The following is an 18,458-nucleotide window of genomic DNA, read 5'->3' as shown; positions in this document are numbered from 1 at the left end:
CTTTTCTTGCTCAAACCCAAATTATGATCTGGACAACCACTTGGCATGGTGAGTAGAAGACATACAGAGAAATAACTCAAATCTGATTTGGCCAAGATCCCAACTGGACAGCACAACTACAGATATGTCCACTGAGTGATACTGATGATATAAGAAGGTGAGCCCATATATGGTTATATAATGGGCATGATCTACCACTAAGTAGAAAGAGGGCATGGGGACCCCCCCCACTACTTAAGGTGCCAGTTACCCACCAATTACTCAGTTGTATACAAATGAGAAACCTGGGGAAACAGGATCTCATAGCAATATGGAAGCAAATGTTCTGGGGCTGAGTACACTCTGCTTATTTTAAGAAACTACATATCAGGGTCCTGAAGGGTGCCTTAGATGATTCCCGACAAGACAAACACGAGAACTCGGTTTATGAGGGAGTACACAGAAACAATGACTTGAAGATAGCCTCTTGAGAAGATGACTTGTAGCTGTGATTCCCCAGATGCCAGGGAAAACCATACTCCAGGGTGTTCTTCTTGAGAGGTGAAGAGACTCAGTGACCATTTTGTCTCACAGAAAACTGGGGCCTCTTACTGGTGTAGAAGGTTTAGTGCAATGAAAGGAGCAGAGATGATACAGATCAGTATTCGACCTCATTTCTGCACATTTCAGCTGCGTGGCCTTGGGCAAGTCATTTAGTTTGCCTGTGCCTACCTTGGTTTTACAGTAAGGCTTAGTGAAAATGTGTGTCAAGCTCTTTACATTATGCCTGGTACTTGATAGTGCTTTATAAATGGTTATCTCTATGATCACTCAAGTTTTATTTTTTTTTTTATTTTTTTTAAATATTTTATTTATTTATTTAGGATAGTCACAGAGAGAGAGAGAGAGGCAGAGACACAGGCAGAGGGAGAAGCAGGCTCCATGCACCGGGAGCCTGACGTGGGATTTGATCCTGGGTCTCCAGGATCGCGCCCTGGGCCAAAGGCAGGCGCTAAACCGCTGCGCCACCCAGGGATCCCTGATCACTCAAGTTTTATGTGACAGTATCATTTAGCGAATGAGACAGAACCAGGTCTCAATACCAGATTTACCTCTTTGTAGCTATATGAATTAGAAAAAATGTCTTTCCTCATTGAACTTTACTTTCTTTACTTCTGTAGTGGGAGAGACGATAATTACTTGTAGGTTCATTTGATCATTAAACCAATGATATAATGAAATGCCTAAGAGAGTCTCTAGCATTTAATAGTGTCCACTTACTATGTCATTACTCTCCCCCAAATTTATATAATTTCCCCAGATTAGGGCAGAGATGAAGAAGGAGACCTGGCAAGGGTCTCTGCTCACTCTCTAAAGACTGCACACCCAGACCTGAGCTCTGCACTAAACTAGAACAACGGAGGAAGAAAATGCGGCAATGAATTCAGGGTGATTTGTTATGATTTGGGATGATAGAACACATCCTTGGAGACGAAGCACTCAGGGAAATCAGAATAGATGTACCTAGTCACAAAAAGGTTCCCGACACAAAATTCTTGTAACTGCTAAAAGATTCAAGGGGTTGGGAGGGCAAGAGGCACTTGCTTTGCTGTTGATGGACAGATTTTAGGGACCTCTGTCGTGATGGCGGGCAGTTACAAGCTCAAAACTCTAGGCACACATTGTCTCTTCCTTTAAAGCTCTTCAGCCAAGCTTTCAATGATCTACTCTTCCAATTTTATTTCATTTTGGTATTTCTTCATATTTCCTCTTTTAGAGCACCCCAGGTCTTGTTGCACACTTCACTTTAAAAGCATAAAGCATGCCAGGACCTACAGAAAATAAAAGGACTTATATTTATGCTGTGATGCTTAAACGTTTTCCTCGAAACTCACACCCAAGAACTTGTCTATAGGCCAATTAGCATTTTGGCCACATTTTCAGGATTTGGCTACAACAGCCACTGTGCAAACTCACACCACATGTGGTACTAATTGGCGCTGTTGGAAGTTTAAGAAGAAAGGCTGAGGATTGAGCGGGGCATGGGAGCCTAACAATGCCCTCGCACAATAGCTCTCAACAGGAGTTAGAAATTAGAACTGCAAGGGGAAGGATGCATCTGTGCAGCAAGGTCAATGAGCTGAATCTCTCAGCACTTTGAAAAAAACCTAAAAAAAGAAAAAGAAAACACAGATGAAGAAGATAGGAAAAAGAGATTTGAACTAGAAACTATATTTTCTACCAAACTTCCAACATAGACCAAGGCTTGGGTTGGTTGTTTGTGAAACACGTTCAGCCAGAAAGCACGAATGTGCAGATGTGAAGGAAGGAAGTAGGGACAAATGGCTCTCTTGGACTAGATGTAGACTCCGCCATTGCTTGCAACCAGTGAAACACCCCCCCCCCCCCCAGGGTCAGTTTCCCCCTTCTGCAAAGTTGTCACAGGCTTCCATGGCATTTACCTTCAATCAGCTGAAGACAACAGGAGGACAGATGTGTAGTTTGTTAAAGTGCTTTGATGCTGCAAACTTCAAACTCAAACAAAGGGATCGATCTCTCATAGCATTTTAGCTGTGAGTCTCTGAAGGCATGAGGAAGGTGGCAGTGGTGTTGGGATAATTATTCCCATAGCCCAGCTCTTGGAGGCTGCAAGAAACAGAATGGAGCCTCAGGGAATTGGAGTTAATTATAAGGATACACTGAGGAAAATGGAAACATAGAGCTGCCCTGGTAGCTACATCTTCAGGTTCATGGAACTGAACAGTTTTGTTTTTTAAGATACCACTGCAGCTTTGGTTTCCCTAGCAATTATAATCATCTTAACAGTCAGCTTCTCTCTCTTTTCTTTCACTGTGCCTATGTGTGCTTTCTTCTTATCAGAACACAATTAAGCCGAAGAAAGCTCCCTGAGATGACCCTATCAAGTTCTTTACAAAGGATTCAACTCTCTTTTCCCTAAGACACAGGACTGCAATTTCTGGGACCTGAAATTACAATTACACTTCACTGCATTTCCCTCCCTGTCACCTTCACCCCCTTTTATCTCCCTCTCCTGTAAGGCCTGCCCTTAAAATTTGTCATGCCCCAGGCAAGAGGACAATGAGAAATCCTGGACCTTAGGTCTTCCCTTCCCACTCCAGGTTCTGTTACTCAGCATGAAGGGCCTCTGCATATATACATGAACGCCCATCTGCTCAGCTGGGCTCATGCACCTGCCTCTCCCAAATAATGACAACAGCCTCTCATTGGGGCCTTCAGGAGGCCAACTAGGGAAGAAAACTGCAGGATTAAAGATAGGTTCAGGGGCATCGGGCCAGGCCTCAAGCAATCTAATAAGATCTAAGAGTCCCTTGTAGCCATGTACTTTTTGTTCTATGGACAAAACTAAAAAGGGCCAGAGTACAAGGTCCTATAAATTGCAGGACCCTGAGAAGGGTCTTCTCTTGTCCGGGCCTAAAGCAACCTATTTTTAGTCCCTACTCCCTTCCTGATTACTACTACTACCATTACCACTAGTGCTATTACTAGAGGAGGAATGAGGAGAATAGCATTTGGTACAAGACATCTCCTCGAATAAAAAAGAATGAGATGTTTTTTCCTCACAGTTCTGGAGGCTGAAAAGTCCAAGATCAAGAAGCCAACAGATTTGTGTTTGGTGAGACTCTGTGTCCTGCCTTGTGGAAGAGTTCTTTTTTGCTGCATTCTCACATGACAGGGGGAGATAAAGAGAAGGAAACCCTTTCTTGTCCCTTCTTAAAAGGTATGAAAGCCATTTGTGAGGGTTCCTTCCCCCTGAATGATCAAATAACCTTCCAAAGGTCCTGCCTCCAAACACCATCACATTCAGAATAGGTTTCAACATATGAGGTTATAGGGAAGCAAACTTTCTTTTTCCTTTCCTTTTCTTTTTTTTTTTTATGGTAATCATCTTTCTTTTTTTTTTTTTTTTTAATTGAAGTTCAATTTGCCAACATATAGTATAACAAACTTTCAATCTATAGTACAGGCCCAGCTGTTCTGCGTAGCAGGCACCGAAAGTGGGAAGGAAGAAGCAGTGCTCTTTAGTCCTGAAAGCAAATTATCAAGAGCAGAAAATGTCACAAGAGAAATCTTAATATTGTCCTTATATTTGAGATCCATGTAGGATATATTTTTTTCTTTTGTAGATTCACGTAGAGACTTATGAGACATTTCAAGCTCTAGAATCTGATGAAAGAAAAGCACTTACTTGTTCCTTTGCCATTTTGTAATAGTACATTTCTCTAGGAAACCGTGTTCTCCTATCCCTTGTCCTTAAAGTCATCAAGATGTTCAGAGAGATGTTCAGAGAGTTGTTTGTAACTGCAACATAAGGTACCCCCAAACTAACTATTATACTGAAAGTTGTCTGGTCCCCTTATAGCTTAGGCTGACTTTGTGAACTAGTTCCAGCCAGAGAGAGCAAGGTAAGAGTCTGCCTGGTTGGAGGTGGAGGTAAGAGGAATTTTTGGAAACCTATGACTTTCTTAAAGAAAGGACATATGTGGCTGACATAGATTTTTAAGGCTTCTTCCTCAAGCTTCTTCCATTTCCCTATGTGGAACTGAAACATGACCGTAAAGTGATGAACATAAGGAAAAAATTGACCCTATTATAAATGAAGAAGAGAAGCAAACAAAAATAATATGGGAGCCCTGATGGCATCCTTAAACTATCTCTTTTACCTTAGTAACCACTTACCCCTAAACTTCTGGTTATGTGAACAAGAAACCTATTTGTTTAAGTCACTTTGAGTTTCTTATTTTTCAGTTTTGATTTAATCCACAACTATACAAGTCCCATGTTTAATCCAACACTATCAGTCAAAGTGGATCCCTCACTGTCCCCAACCACAGCTGGCTCATCCATGTACCTTTGCTCCAGTGATGAGATGGCTGCTCCTTCTGTCTTGACTTATGGAAATTCATATGAACCATGCTCAACCTCCCCACAGGAGATAAGTGGTTAACTGCCAGGCTTCAGAGTCAAAAGTCATGCATTCAAATTCATAAAATTCTAGCTGTACAACTATGAGAAATTCACTTAAACTATATTAGGACCTTAGTACATTTATCTGAAAAATGGGGAAGTCATTTAAATTATACAAGATCCCTGTGCATATTGAACAAGATTATTTAAAGGACCTTACCAATGGGCATGATTTCAAGTGTAGGAAAAATATTCCCATGAGTTGAAAGTTTATAATTAAGACATTGCCACAGTCTGCTCATTTTTCTCATTGCTGATAACCTGGTAGTCTTCCTATGGGTTAGTACAATGTCACCAGATGCTGGATTCTTATACCTAATTTGGTATTTCAAATGGGTTGTCCTAGCTTTATCAAAATATTCTGCTTACCTATGATCCAGGAACTTATTTTTTTTTTCTACTTATAACATTACATGGAATTTGTAATTGCAAACCCATAGCACATGTTCAGTAATAATACTTCAGGCAGTTTCCTAAGTGATTTATACATGTTGTTTTGTTCATCTTCACATTTCAGTAGGGACATATGGTAATTATCCTGCTGTTGTGATGGAGCTGTGCAGCACTGGGGTCCTCATCTCTTGCCTGAAGTCACAGATTTAAGTAAGGATGAGACAGGGGCTCACACCCATCCTATGTGACTGAGTAGCCTGCAATGTCCTGCTCTCCCATCAGTAATAATAACTCATGCATGGTCAGCCAAACACCAAAGGGCTACCAACTAATACAAGTTGACTGAACATGATTAACTGCCAGTAAGTGAACCATTCTTTCTCATTTCTAAGTCAGCATAAAAAGTAGATTAAAGGAATGTGTCTTAAAAGATCATTCTACTTCCTTCATTTAGTTCCTGTTGGAGTCCACTATTTTCCTCCATAGGCTGATGTGTATCAAGTGGGTGATATTTATCTCTGAATGCCCAGGACATAGCACCATTTCTGGAACACAAAATAGCTCAAACAATTGTTAAGTAAAATGGTACTGGAGACAGAAATTTCATTTGAAAACATAGCTCAAAAAAAAAAAAAAAGAAAAGAAAAGAAAACATAGCTGAAAGATAAGAATGTATAAATTTATCTCCTGAAACAAAATTGATATTTCAAATATGTAACCTAAACAGAAAGGTATAAAGTTCACATTTTTATATGACTAATTTAACATAATTCAACTTTATGTTCTCTAAATTATACCTTTGATTTGAAATTTTTTGTTTTTGTTTTAAGTTGCAATGATGACCCTTTCATTTCCATTTTTAATAAACTTTAAGATACCAAACTATCGGGCACCTGGGTGGCTCAGTGGTTGACTGTTTGCCTTTGGCTCAGGTCATGATGCCGGGGTCCTGGGACCGAGTCCTGCATTGGGTTCCCCATAGGGACCCTGCTTCTCCCCCTGCTTATGTCTCTCTGTGTCTCTCATGAATAAATAAATTTTAAAAAATTTATAAAGATACCAAACTATCCATTCAAACAAAGCCATTGTGCTTTACTTGAAGCAAACATCAATAAATATCATTGCCTTTTCTTTGTAGAAATGTTATCTTAAGACAATGTCATAACAAAATCAATGTTAAAAATCAGTACGTAAATGCAAGGGTAGCTTTAAACAAGGGAGAGTTATACTAAGATTGAAACACAATCATTAATTAAAGGGAAGAGTTTTTCAAATTATAATCTCTCCCTAGAGTTTGTGCCAGATCTTAGCAATCCTAACTGATGAATCTGAGGTTGGAAGACCATGGGCAACCTCTTTCTTACATGAAGCTCTGCTCTCATAGCCGTACAGACCACCCGCAGGCAGCTGGACCTGCTACGAACAGGAAACAGTGGGGAATTGGTGCTTTTTCTCTGCTACAAATTCAAGCCAAAAAATAAATGAATCTGGATGCATAAGAATGCTTTCCTTTTCAATCGCCCAAGGTGACCTGCAAGCAGAAACAAAAACAAAAATGTTTCTCTCTTCCTAAAGGAGATCATGCCTTCTTGAAATAACATATATGGAAGCACTTGAAAACTCAAGTACTTTTTGTATTGAAAAATATTACTCATGATAGTGAGACGATGGCATTTATTTGCAATGAGAAATGCCTGAGAAAAGGTAATGCATTTAGAGATTAACATAAAAATTCCAAATTCAGGATATATCACCCATGTTTCTTTTCACCACCAGATTCTTTGAAGAAATTGTCCTATAATCATAGGACATGCCTAGGTTGGTTGTCCAGTAGGCAGTCCTCCCAAAATGCAATTTTCCAACATTGCAACTAATCCCTTACTCTATTCATCAGATAAAAGTATGAACATGCAACCTAAGAATTTATTTAAGTGGTTAAGAATTTTCAGTGTTAAACTATGTATATACAACCTCCAGTGCTCAATATAATTAAAAGAAATTTTCCTATATGCCATAGAGATTCAAAGATCAAATATTCATAGGTTACATTATAAAGTTGGTTGAGAACAATTCTCCCCAAATGGAAACCCTCTTTCCCATCTTTTCTCCTCCTCCTCCTCCTCCTCCTCCTCCTCCTCCTCCTCCTCCTCCTCCTCCTCCTCCTTCTCCTTCTTCTTCTTCTTCTTCTTCTTCTTCTTCTTCTTCTTCTTCTTCTTCTTCTTCTTTTGAATTACCACAGTCTCTGTATCTCTACAAGGGAGATTTTATCACATTCACTCAATTTATAATTATTTGTAAAAGAGCATTGTCTTACTCATTTCATTGAAAAAAATGTGAATGCATAGGCTTTGTGTTACTATCTGTGAATTTTTAAAAAAGATTTATTTATTTATTCATGAAAGACACAGAGAGAGAGACAAGCAGAGACATAGGCAGAGGGAGAAACAGGCTCCTCACAGGGAGCCCAATGTGGGACTCGATCTGGATCCCGGGATCAGGCCCTGAGCCAAAGGCAGATGCTCAACTGTGGGGCCACTCAGGCGTCCCACTATCTGTGAATTATTCTCAATGACTGGTAATGTTGTATTACAAAAAATCCTTAGGGTTACTTCTTCCATAGATCAACACACACATAAACACTTAGTTGTATCTATGAATATCAGGAATTTATCCTGCTGAGTCAGAATATTCCAGACTAGAGACAACAAGAATTTCTCTATTCAGGGAGTGGGGTTCAAGGAGATGGTGTAGAAAAATTCTGAGCTCATCCCTTCCCACAAGCACAGTGAGAATTTCTTTATTCTGCCAATTGGACTATTTATTTATTGTATTCTAATGTAATATACCACTGCCGACAACACTGGGCATTTAAGAATGAATGAAACTGAGGTCCAGTGGAAAATAGAAAGAAAGAAGAAGCCCTATTTATGGGAAGCAAAATAGAAATGTAATTTTAAATGTCTTGAAGTCTGTAAATTTTGTTATAATTCATTTCAATTATATATTAAACTCTGGATAGGAGAAGAAATAGAAAACATTTTATCAAACACACATAGGCACAGTCATAGAAGGTTTTTAATTCATGTTATCATACTACATATTGTCATCACTAACAAATCTGGGTTCTTATCATTAACTACAGATTCAAGTGGTATATCTGCATAGTCCCAAAACATCCAAATAAAAGCAAATACAAATCAGTCAGCCATCCAGAATGTTAGTTTATTCAACACTAAACATCTGTATATTTGAGGCTCTCCAAATCATTGATTTTTCTTTTCTGTTTTTATCCAGATGGTGGTGCATTTTATATTCAAGAAACAAGTAAATTACACAGTTTAGTGAATATACAAAAGAAAATAATAAGATAGGTTTAGAGGATGAGAATGGGAATATAAAATTTACATAAATTATTTTATGAGTCAAATAAGTAGACACATCTAAAACACTGTCTAGATCTTCAGATTATCAGATACAGTAAATTCAGATTTTTATCAATGTTCTCCATCGAATTCTCCTCTGTCCTGATAGCAGAGAACACATCTCATGCCCTAAATCCTTGTCTTTGCTCAGCAATTATTTTTAACTTCCTGAACGCTTGTGTATCAGTTTCCTATGCTGTGTAATAAATTATCACTTAAACTTATGAGTTTAAAATAGTGTGCATTTATTATCACACAGGTTCTATAGGTCAGGAGTCTGGGCACACCTTATTTGGGTTCTCTACTCGGGGTCTCACAACACTGACACCAAGATGTTGGCTGAGCTGTGTTGTCATCTGAAGACTTGATTAGGAAAAGATCAGTTTCCAAGCCCCCTCAGTCTGTTGGCAGAATTCATTTCATTGCAGCTTTCAAAGCTGCTTCTTCAAAGTCAGAAACAAAGAGAGTCTCTAGGTTCAGAGAAGGTCTCGACTGATTAAGTAAGGCTCACCCAGAAAAATCACCCTTTGACTAAATCAAAATCAAATGGTTAAGGACCTTAATCATAGATAAAAAAAATCCTCTTAACCTTTGTAATATTCCACTGGTTAGAAGCAAATTCCAGGTTCCTCCCATCCCCAAGGGGAAGGAATGATGTACAAATTTATATATACCAGGAAGTAAGAATCTTGGAAATCACCCCAAAATACGGCCTATCGTATCTTATCAAGTTGAGGATTGCTATTCTTCTAACCACAACCAGCCACCTCCCCATGTACAGGGGTGATTGAAACAAGGAAGCATAATTCAAACTGTTTACAAATAGGTCTTGGGATGCCTTGGTGGCTCAGTAGTTGAGCGTCTGCCTTCGGCTCAGGGCATGATCCTGGAGTCCTGGGATCGAGTCCCCCATCAGGCTTCCTGCGAGGGACCTGTTTCTCTCTCTGCCTATATCTCTGCCTCTCTCTCTTTGTCTCTAATGAATAAATGAATAAATAAAAATCTTTTAAAAAATAAGTTTTGTCTTTGAAGTTCTTGCAGCTGAAGGGTTACACACCTAGGAGTGTTCTTTGGTTGGCAGCGATATTAGATAGAGTATGAAGTAGAGAATTTCTCAAACCTAGTGTGGAAGGATGGCTACTCACTGGGGCATATTTAATGCCAGATGTGGGAGGTGGGCTGGATGGGATACCACCCATCCTTATCACCCTGCTGAAGACTTGATGCATCTGTAACTAATGAGCTTGCTGCTTCCGTTAAGGCAACGAAAATTGGCTTTATTTCTTACTTCTAAGTAAGAAAATGTAATGGGAGGATGTGCCATCACGTAGCAGTTTCTCTTATAATTGACAAATATCCCACCATGAACGACACTTTTCAATGATTGATCCTCAAAACACTTCATTTCTGAATGTGAAGGGGTATGTGTCTTCGTCGTCTGTGTCTGGCTGGCTCTGGATTCCTCATATTCTGAAACTGAGATTTCATTACGGATTCAAAAGGGAATGTTTACACATCACAATTAATTCAATTTAATACGTTTCTGACAATAAAAACAAGAAAATGCATTCATTTTCTCACTTGGATTTTCTATCACATTCAGTCTATGCCATGGTGCTTTCTAGTACTTGATAATCTGGTCAGTTTCACTGAGAGTTTGCCAGTTAATCTTGAAACTTGAGGAATTAATTTTGTTTCCTACAACTGATCAAAACATACTTGGGGAACAGTAAAAACGATAGCACAACCATGGATATTGCAGTTACTTCTAGAAATTATTAAAGAGGTTATTGACTGAGTGTGAACTCGTGCTGACTTCTTCCTCAGAGAACCACAGACGTATGCAACAGTTTTTCAGGCACATTGAAACTTTCGTTCAAATCAAGAAAAAACAGTTTATAGTTTTCATCTCTACCTTTTGCACTGTAACCTCTCCCTGGAGACAGGCAGTGGAGTGAGCTCATACTTCTCTCTTCTCTTTCCAATTTTATTGTAATGGTGTAAACTGCACCCAACTTCCCTCAGGACTATGTGGATGCTGTACACACTTTCTAGAAACTTGTGAGTACTTGTATTGTCTGCATCAAAAATAAGAAAAAAATTACTTGAAATTACACCAAGATGTAAGGCATCAAATAATGATATTCCTTTTGGCTTAATAATGCCACGATTCAGTCAGTAACTCAGAAAATATTTATTGAGCTGCTATGACCACATGATTGGTGGTGTTTTGAAAACCAGAATCATAGCAAGGATTTACAAAAACATTCTTGACCTTCTGCCCTCAGAGAGTGTACATTCTATTGTATAATAGCCTATCAGGTGGTGATAAATAGAGTCTTGGGGTGGAAAGTAAAAGAAGGACTATGGTTTAGACAGGCTAGTCCGAAAAAGCATCTCCTATCGAGGTGACCTCATGCTATACATTCAGTTGTTTATTCATTACTTTTGCCCTTAGAAGAATGTTTCATGAGTGACACATCAGAAAGGTGTAACGAAAGGCAAAGACGAATAGTTCAAGAAAGAAAAAAAGTGTGTTCGAGGGTGTCAAATGCTGCTGCAAGCACGAGCTATACACAAGCTGAATCATTTCTGTTAGATTTAGCAATTTGGCTAGTGAACGTAGGTTCTCTGATATGATACCTGGCTACAAGGGATTGAAAAGTGAATGGAAGGAGGCAGCAGTAGACACAACTGACACAGTCCTGAAGTGAAGGCATCAAACCATGCACAGAGCAGGAGAAAGAAAGAACAACCTAGACAGAAAAGAACAAATGCAAAGGTGGGAAGGCAGAAGCATGAACACTCCTAAAGGGGCTGATAGAAGTGTAGCATAGTAACAGAATAAACCAGGGTAGAGGAATTGGCTTCTGTTGGTAGCCTCTTGCACCACGTGAGGTCTCACAGCCAGGGCCAAGAAGGCTGGTGTTCATCCCAAGGGACATGAAAGGTATGAGAGGCTTTGAGCAGGAGAGTGAAATTATCTGATTTACGTTTGTGGAAAACAAATTGTAGACAAACTTAAGTAGAAGCAGGGAAATCTAGAGTCTATTGAAATAGGCTTCTATAGAGAGGCAGGTGGACAGGAGGTGAAACATGATCACACTCGGCATGGATTTTGAGGATGGAGGCCGTTGCATTACTGATGGATTGGAGGTCACACTGATACCTCATTGACTGCAATATGGAGGAGGACTATGGAAGAGAAGATTCAAGTTGCGGGGAATGACATGGACTGAATGCTTGTGATTTCCAAAATGCATGGGTTGAAGTCCTAACTCCCAATGTGGCTTACTTTGTAGATAAATTTAAAAGGAAGACCTTAAGGTTGAAAGAGGAAATAAAAGTAGGGCCCTGAACTCATTGGATCCATGTCCTTACAAGAAGGGGCACCAGAGAATAGAATTACCCTTATAATAACATCTGCTTTCTGTTTCCTCCATACCAAAAGTTTCAGGATCCTGAAGAAGGAGGGGATGGGCTAAATTGTGTTCCTCTAAAATGTGTATGTTAAAGCCTTAACTCCCAGTGTAACTATAATTGGGGATAAGGCTTTTAGGGGGTATTTAGAGTTAAATAATGTCATGAGGGTGGGATCCTAATCTGATATCATAGGTCGCCTTGAGAAGATGAAGAGAGAGAGAGCCCTCTCCTTCCCCACACAAATGGACTAAGGGAATGTAAGGCGAGGAAACAGCAAAAGAGCCGCCATTAATTCGCCACGTGAAGCATCTCACGAGACACAACCCAGCCAACATCTTGAACTTGTACTTTCAGTCTCCAGAACTATAAGAAAATACATTTCTGCTGTTTACTCCATGCTCTCTGTACTATTTTGTTATGGCAGCACGGAGGACATGTATCAAGAATTCTATCTGGGATATTTAAATTCAAGATTGGTTCTATCTTGAGCCACAATGGCAGATATTGGAGCGTCTGGAGTTTACAGAGGTCAGAGCCAGACATAACATGCAAGTTCTCTGCTGATAGATGGTAATTGTGCTGATGAACACACTAATCTGGGAGACAGAATGAGATCTCCAAGGGTAAGGGAAAGAAGAAAACTGTCCAGCATGGACCTCCGGGGGCTCCAACATTCAGAGGTTGGAGAAAAAAAATGCAAAAGCCAGGAGAAAAAAATATCTGAGAAGTGGCTGGTAAGAAACAAGGATAATAGGATTGCAGAGCGGAAACCTGGCTTGGGTTGGGAGTGGGGAAGAGTGAGGAACTAGGGAAGGGAGAGGACAGGAAGTTAGCAGACAGAAGACTCTAGAAAGGCTCTCACCACAATCAGACTGCTTTCTCAAATCCCCCATCAAATAGACATTTTGAGCTATAACTGTGAGGAGGAGTAATTACAAATATGTTTTTTTTTTTTTAGTTCAACCCAGAACTAAGCTGCAACCACATCATTTTTGTAATAAATAAATAGGGCCATTTCTACAATACTATGTCACTATCTGTAATTTAGCCATATGAAATTAATTCTCCAAACTCCAAATGTCAAAATTAACTATTAAACATAGAGCATATCCCAGGGCTATAGTCAAAATAGTTAACTAGTGTGACATTCTGTAAAACAAAACAAAACACAAACAAACAAACAAAACTGAAAACCAAAAAACCATGACCGTAAAACCACTCCAATTAGCTTGAATATATTCCAGCTAAGGAGACAGCTTTTAATTAACTGATTGTTTTACTTTTAATTAAATGGCTGGGGCAACCTGAAGAATTACATGGAGAATTATTATATCTATATTTTCAGCACAATCTTATTTCAGAACTCTAGATCTATATTCCCAAATTCTGTTGGATTATCTCCAACTAGAAGACTGATGGCAAGACGTAAATTTAATCCTGCTCAAGCAGAGTAAGCTGTCTTCCCTAACAAAGTAGCTCCTTTTTCATATTCTTTATCACTCTGTGCCTGGGATATTTTGCATATGTCCTATCTTCCAGTGTATCTTACATTATGACAAATCCATTTCCACCTGTATTCATCCATGATTGTAGCTTCTAGAAAAGGAGTGGATGAACACTACTTTGGGAATGGAGAAGATAACACAGGGGAGTTCTCTCCCCAATACTAGCAGAAAATGCTTAGCCTCCTTTGCTTCCTTGGAGTATGAGAAAAAAGAAAGGGAATGGTAAAAGAAGAACCTGGTAAGGCCTCTGTTTCCCTAACACTCAGGGCTATGCACATGAATCCTGAGGAATTCTAGCATGATTTCCTGGGGAAAAACCTCAGAAAGGAGCTCAGTGTTTGGCTGAGATCCAGATGAAGTGTAGCTGAGGAGCAGCTGTATAGCATGCATGGCAGAAGCTTGGATGGAGAGCTGCGTGACACCATTGATGGTCCGTGGTCAACACATGGCACTCAGGACAACAGAAGTTACCACCTGTTTTGTTGATGGAACCAAGAAATGCTGAGAGGGCAGCTGGGCCAACAAAGCCTGCATCAGATAAAGGAGAACATCACAAATGCAAACATTGGTACCAATGGCTGATGGCAGGTAGCAACCACAGAGGGAGTGACCTGAAACCACAAGGCTGGATGGCACCTGTCACACCTCAATAGATTCAATGAGTCATCTTCCGGCATTGATGCCATTGATACTCAGTCTCCTAGGACACAATACTCCTCATCCCTTCTCAATTAGCAAAATTACATCTTCCCAGAAGCACAGAGGAGAATAAACAAGATAGTGATCATTGACCTGCAAAAGGGTGGGGCTTCTTGAAATAGTCTTCTTCTTCTTCTGTAATAATCTATTTCCATTAGTTGGCAATTTAAGTTCCAGTCACCCCTTGATTCTTGTTGGAGTGGGTGCTTAGAAGTAAAGTTAGATCACTTACAGAAGATGACTATGTTAATGTGCAGAGTTGAGCGTATTTTCTCTGTCACATCATTGAAGAGAAACTAATCTCTCCAAGCCAAAATGTTGTACACATCACTGGCATGCCTCCTTCTTTTTCCTGACTCCCAAGCTGTCACCAATCACTTCCAATTATACATCTGGCTCCTTAAATATGCCTCTTTCATTTTTTGGGGACCACCATAGCATTCTTTGCACTGTTCTTCCACTATCTTCCCACTCAGAATCATCTTCCAAATATTGACAAGGTATTATTAGTTTTATTACATTTATTACTACCTTAAAAATGTCTTTCGGTTGCTTATGGTGTGAACATCAATTTTCACTTGTGCTCTGTGGACACTGAAAACAGAGGTTCTCAGAGCGTCACTCCCTACTTGCAGCATCAGCATTCCCTAGGGACATCTGGAAATTCATTTGGAACTGTAAATTCCTGGTTCTCACCATAGACCTACTAAGAATCTGAAACTCTGAAGGTGAGGCCCAGCAATCTGTCTTCTAACATGAAGACGTACTGATGCACGTGTATTTTGAGACACCATGAACAAAATCCAGAGGGTCATTGATTGGTGAAGGAGTCCTGTCAGGAAGCTCTGGGCAGGGAGAGAAAGACTTCAAACCTGCCCCCCCTGCTCCAGACAAGGACAACCAATTCCCATTTTCTTGCAAAAACTTCCACCTGATATATCAATTGTATAAGGTTTGAGGTTCAGTCACAACCCTTTTTTTTTTCCCCTCTGTGGTTGCCCAATTGCTCCATCACAATTTTTTGAAAAGGCTATCTACTCCATTGACTTGATCTTGTACCTTTGTCAAAAATCAACTGGTCATTCGTACATGGGTTTATTCATGAGTTCTCAATTTGATTGCTGTAAGCATTCATCCCTCCACCATGACCACAGTGTCTTGGTTACTATAGAAATGCAGCAGGGCTTAATAATGCATAAAGCAATTCCTTCTATGTTCTTCTGTTGCATGATTGTTTTTAGCTGCTCTAGTACCTGTGCCTTTCCTTATACGTTTGAGAATGTTTGACGATGTCTTAAAAAATCTTGCTAGGGTTTTGATGGGAATCACATTAAACCTATAGATCCATTTGGAAAAAATTGACATCTTTACTATATAGAATCTTTCCATCCATGAATATAACGTGTCTTTCTGTTTATTTAGCTCTTCTTTGATTTCTTTCCTCAGTATTTTATAATTTGGGGCATACAGATTTCATATATATTTTGTTAAGTTTATACGTATGTGTGTCATTTCTTTGGAATGATTATATATGGTATTATGTTTTATTTTTTTTTTATAAATTTTTATTTATTTATGATAGTCACACACAGAGAGAGAGAGAGAGGCAGAGACACAGGCAGAGGGAGAAGCAGGCTCCATGCCAGGAGCCTGACGTGGGATTCGATCCCGGGTCTCCAGGATCACGCCCTGGGCCAAAGGCAGGCGCCAAACCGCTGCGCCACCCAGGGATCCCGGTATTATGTTTTAAATTTTGATTTCCACATGTTCATTGTTAGCATGTAGAAATGTGATTGATTTTTGCTTGTTGATTTTGTACCCTACAACCTTGCTGAACTTACTTATTAGTTCTTAGAGTTTTTGTTTTGTTTTTGTAAACTTCTCAGGCTAATATATTATCTGAAAGAAGAATTTTACATTCTTCAACACAAACACTTAAGTCCCATGACAACACAACTTTCATTTACCTTTCCAGCCTCACTCCCAATCTTTATTTTCAACTGACATCCTTTCTCAGTGTTTTCTTTCTTTAAAAAAAAAAAAAAAAAAGTTAAATTGATTGAGGACCTCCCGCATCATCATCTGGGATGGTTTAAAAATGTAGTTTCCCAAAACTCACCCTAAAGTCTGTGGAGTCAGCCTGAAAGCTTACACTTTTAACATGATATCCCTGATGATTCTTATATACACATAAGTTTGAGAACAACAGGCTTCTGCGTCAACCAAAAGGAAATTCTTATTTTTCCTGAACTTACCACCCACTTCTAAGGCTTCAAAACCTCATGGTTCATTACTTCTGATCTTTTATATGATCACCTCAACATTCCTTGCACAATGCTTAAATTATATTCCATCTAAAATTCCTCAAATCTACATTGAACTGTCCCTGTCCCATTATCTCTTTTATTTCTGCACCTGGTATAAAAATCATCCAATTCTTAATAAAGGTACCATAGAAACTTTATGGTGTCAACCTTCATATGGGCCCTGAAAATTGCACAGACATCCTACCAAATGCAGTTGGTCAAGTCCTTGTCCATATCCACACAGTGGTTATTTCAGATATGTATCCATTTCTTCAAAGGCCCCTTCTCCTCTCTACATCACAGTAGATGGATGACCTAGTTTCCTAATCCAAGTTTGGGGGGCAAGTGCTGTGCAGGGGGACAAAGGCATCTCACTTTTTCTTTTAAAATCTTGGGTTTTTTTCCAGATACTGTTCAAAGACTATTCCATCACCTTTTTTTTCTAATACGTACAATTCACCTTGATTCAACTTCTATCAAATTCCCACTGTCTCAAGGGAGTTACTTTACTGCTTTCCATTTGGTCATTTCCATAAAACTATAGTTCTACTTGAGATCTCTCACCAATAAAACAAGAACAGAAATAGAATATTCAACAATACTGTTTCTCTTTGGTAATTGCTCTACCACATACTATTTCTTCATTTCTCACCATATCAAAAACAGAATACAATATGTAGTGTCTCCTTCTTTCCACTCCCAAGTTGCTGAAAATTGACTTTTCCTCCAATTGCAAATGACTTGATGAAGATATCAAAGATCCTGATTCCCTAATTCAATGGATAATATTTCATTGTTAGCTTGCTAGTATGTGATGGCATTGAAAACTTTCTCCTTTTTCATCTTTCATTACTCTACATTCCTTTAAAATCTTCTTCACCTTACATTTTTACTGATCATAAGCTTCCCTTGGCTCTTTTTATGTTGAGAGTTTTTAGTGCTCTCTGAATGTTTTCACTCCATAACCTTACTCTGGACATTCCATTGCAAGCTGCCACTTTAATTACCTGTGTTGCTTCCAAGTCCTGACAACACCTTCATACTCTCTCGAGCTGTCTTATCATCTCTCTCTCAAGCTCTTCAACTTTTTTTTTTTTCAAGCTCTTCAACTTTATTCTGTCTTTCAAATTGATGACTCAAGATGAAAATTCTAAATGCACCTCAAACTCAGCCTGTCCAACACAACTTCATTCTCTTGCCTCTTCTACTAGCCTTTCCTTGCATTCCCTGTGTTGGCAAATGGACTGCCTGCTTCTCTAGTTGCCCTGTCTCAAACCAGAGAATGATTTCAACTCCCTATCTCTCTCTCTCTCTCTCTCTCTCTTTTCCTGTAGTCAATTAGCCACTAAAAACATTGCTATTACTTCTGGTTACTTCTCTTTGTCCTCAAATCTTCCTCTCTTCTTCATGATCAAGGCCACTGCCATGGTCCATTATTTAATCATGTCTCACTTGAACCACAGTAGCAATCCTATAATTTTACTCCCTTTCTCAAGTTTAATTTACTCAAAGCCATACTCTCTTTGCACCACAGCCTGGGCAGTGTTTCAGATACACAAATCTGCTCCACTTAGAATTTTTTCAGCTCTTCCTTATCCTTTACAGCCTTAGTAGGACACAAAAGACTTTTTATGACCTGACTTCTACTGCATTTCCTCTATAAGCACTCTGAATCTAACTTTACTTAATCCTTTGTATGCATCTGGCAATCTAATTTTTCCAAT

At 39.2% G+C, this 18,458-nt stretch overlaps 2 long non-coding RNA genes across 2 annotated transcripts; both read right to left on the bottom strand.

Moving 5' to 3' along the window:
- Positions 1 to 1,088: 1,088 nt before the first annotated feature.
- On the bottom strand, positions 1,089 to 5,956 carry LOC140639477 (uncharacterized). The gene is made up of 3 exons (XR_012036192.1): positions 4,871 to 5,956; positions 2,442 to 2,625; positions 1,089 to 1,811 (listed from the first exon to the last, which is right to left on the bottom strand). It is a non-coding gene; the product is annotated as an uncharacterized lncRNA (long non-coding RNA).
- A 555-nt stretch (positions 5,957 to 6,511) lies between these two features.
- Positions 6,512 to 16,462, bottom strand: LOC140640345 (uncharacterized). Its single transcript, XR_012037024.1, has 3 exons — positions 16,396 to 16,462; positions 10,717 to 10,879; positions 6,512 to 6,910 (listed from the first exon to the last, which is right to left on the bottom strand). It is a non-coding gene; the product is annotated as an uncharacterized lncRNA (long non-coding RNA).
- Between the last annotated feature and the right edge of the window lie 1,996 nt (positions 16,463 to 18,458).

The sequence above is a fragment of the Canis lupus genome, chromosome 9 (assembly GCF_048164855.1).
Source record: "Canis lupus baileyi chromosome 9, mCanLup2.hap1, whole genome shotgun sequence".
In the NCBI taxonomy this organism is placed as follows: domain Eukaryota; kingdom Metazoa; phylum Chordata; class Mammalia; order Carnivora; family Canidae; genus Canis; species Canis lupus.
The sequence above is the reverse complement of the archived record's forward strand: the minus strand, read 5'-3'. Positions and strand labels throughout refer to the sequence as shown.